Genomic DNA, 3,415 nt, shown 5'->3' with positions numbered 1-3,415 from the left:
AGGTCTATAATTGCAACAATAGCTTGTTTCGTTTTTAATTATCATCTGCATATGCTGGCCATAAAGCCGATACTGATGAAAATATCTACATATGTACATATGTGCATTAGACTGGTTGAAGAAAAAAAGCCACTATTTCTTTTAGTGAAAAAGACGCCTGTGAAAAGCGCAGAAGTCGCGAATTTTTATTTAAATTTTTTAATTTAATAACTTGTTTTTTAGTCGAACGTTTCGGAATGAGCGCTCTATACATATTTTTGTAGGAAATTGAGGGCTGTAAAAGAAAGTGTCATATGATTTTTTCACCGATTCTCTCTTCCAAAAGTTATTCATGGTCAAAAGAGAGCATATACGGAAATTTAACCTTTTGGCAAATTGTTAAACTTAGCTATTACTATATATCATGTAATTTTTCTTGGAAATTTTTAAATTTTTAATTTCCTTTGAAAAAATATCAGTTAACTATTTCTTGAGCCGTAAAGCTTAATAAAGTTTGTATCACAATTATACGCTACCCACATAATGGGTAGTTTTCACTATTAGTTTTCTTATTATTCAATTTAAATTATTATTTTTTTTTAATATAGTTTATTCTTTAACACAAACCGTATAAATGCAAGTCTTGAACTTTTTGCAATTTATTTCTAGAATTTTTATTAGATTTACAAGAACGATTTCGAGTATGCAGCTTTATCGCCCGTTAAATTTTAGTGTAACAAAGTGTTTGAAGCAGCTTAATTTTTGACAATTTTTTTACGGTGTCAGTCACTTTCTTTGATAATTTATAAATTTAAGTTAAATGATTTTTTTTTCAGAGAAAATTCAGGGAATCAAAAAATTTCAAAGAAGAAATGTTTAATACTTATTACAAGTTTTAAATTTTGCTGACAATTTAAAAAAAAAAACTTCAGTGTGGGTACTTATGGAAAAATCGTATGAGGCCTTTTTACAGGCTTCAATTCCTTTAAAAATATATATCACTCATTCCGATATGTTGGCTTAAAAAGGTTGCTATAAAATTTCTAATTTGATGAGATTATTTTGCTCTGTTATTTATATGGGAAATAGAAATTGGCGATGAGCGATGAGCGTCCTCTACATATTAATTTTAATTGCTGCACCCTTGACCAGCTTTTATTACGTTTCACCTTTGCGTAATCAAATCTTACAATAATTTTTTAACCGAATTCCCGATGAGCTAGTCTGGTAGATGGCGCAGGAGTCGAAATATTTTGAAAATCCCTATTTATTGTGCGATTTGATTTATATTCAAAGCGCATACTAACTTCATGAAAAAGAATAACTACAATAAAAATTTTCCTGGTAGGTCGCGCAGGCGTCGGTATATTTAGAAAACCCGTATTTATGGTACGATTTTTTTCACATTTAGAACGTATATTACTTAAATGGGAAGAAATAGCTCCACAAAAAAGTGGCCGTTAGTTGGGGCGGGAGTCGATTTTTTTTTAATTACTTGTTAGCCAGTCTAATGTACATACATACATATGTATTGTAAATTTGTTGAAATTTTCTGTGAAAAAGTCCATTTATAACAGAAACATTTTTGTACACAAACAACATGAAAATACGATGTTTTCACAAACCAAAACTGTATTTTTTCTTTCTCTCTTTCTTTTGCACAAACAAAATATTATGTGATACCTACTTACACCCCACTGCATACACACACGCATACTCTGGCACGCGCGTACTTCTTCTACTCAACTCCTAAAACGCCTACAACTCAAACTCAAACTCAACTCAACTGTATGTACACAAATCTATGTAATGTCTGCGTGTCTCTGACATTGGTATTCTGGGCCAAAAATGAAATTTTCAAATTGAAATATGCCTTCTTTTTCCTTGCAACACTCCATGATTTTCGTTCTAAAAATCATCCGCTACTTCCCCACCCACATTCACATGCACTTTTTTGCGTACGCAATGAAATTTATGATTTACCAATATGACTTTGCATTTCCGTGTAAAAAAAAAAAATTATTTTTGTGCTTAATTTTCGTTAAAAACTCGTTATACACATCCACTACTTACATACATAATTTTCTGCTGCGTTATATTTTTTACACATATTTTTACATACTGCAAAATTGTTTTTTGTATTCAATTATTTTGCTTGGTTGGTGATTGGTTTTTTAACTATTGCACAAAATTTTATAATTTCTTTTCAAAACACACTAACACCTACATGCTGACTTACTCTTTTTCTTTCAATACTTATATTTCTTTTCTTCCCTTTCATATTTCCCACTCGCTCCATCTCTCTCTCTCTCTCTCTTTCGCCCCAAACTTGTCATTTTCTTGCTCACTCTATCTCGTCTTCAAATCATTAACAATCACAGAAAAATTCGTAGGTCCAGTTCCTGAACCTTTACTCAATTGGGTGACGGAACTGAGCAACGTATCGGCGAATCAACGCTGGGTGCTGTTGAAAAACCTCAAAGCGGCTACAGTTTATCAATTTCGTGTGAGTGCTGTAAATCGAGTTGGCGAGGGCTCACCGTCTGAACCGAGCAATATAGTGGAATTACCACAAGAAGGTGAGTTTCAAAAATGATTTACTTTACATAGATACGAGTTGTATTAGTTTATATATGAGTACGATTTTATTTTTATTTATTTTAATAATAATTAGTTACCTTTTTACATATTGTTTCTTAGTTTAGATTAAGTTGTACCTAAATTAGTAAATAACGGCTTTTCAGCATTTTTCGTGAACTATTTTGGTTTTGTTATTCACTTTTGGTTCGACTGACGAAAATATATGTAAAAGAAAATACATAGCCAAGCTTTAAATTAATTTCAAATTTCCTAAGATTTTCGGCATTCTTTGTAAAAAAAATTTTTTTTTTTTTTCGTTATACAGTGTGAATACTACATGATTGTAAATCTATAGATCCTCATAAATATTTTTTTTTTAACTTATATTTTAAAGTACAAAGTATTTCCGTTTTGTTATTTTTCTAAAATTACATTTTAACAGCTAAAATCAGATTTTAAGATATTAGGATCGATCCTAACAACACTGGGTTAAAGCGAAAATCACTGTTAGTCCCGGTGAGCTCCTCCGTCCCGTTAAGAAAGTCTAAAACGCAATCTTGCAAAAACTGGGCAGTCTAGAAAGAAGTGTTGAGATGCAGCTGCAACAAATAGGACCACTGTGATATTTAATCCCACTGCATGAGCCCCAATCGGATAGTGGCATATCAATATACCCACAAGTATTCAGAGGTTCGGCACCTCGCAAACGTAAGATAAATTCGGCATTCTCGTGCTAGCTTCGAGCGTGTACCGTAAGCGACCCCAGTGCTCTGGTTGCTGCTTGACTGTGTGAGTAAATATTAACCTATCTCACGCGACAGCTGCCAACCGACTGTTTCCTTAATAGCAGCAACCA

The sequence above is a fragment of the Rhagoletis pomonella genome, unplaced genomic scaffold (assembly GCF_013731165.1).
Source record: "Rhagoletis pomonella isolate Grant_MI unplaced genomic scaffold, Rhpom_1.0 Rhpom_scaffold_00002, whole genome shotgun sequence".
Classification (NCBI taxonomy): domain Eukaryota; kingdom Metazoa; phylum Arthropoda; class Insecta; order Diptera; family Tephritidae; genus Rhagoletis; species Rhagoletis pomonella.
This window is presented reverse-complemented; position numbering follows the sequence as displayed.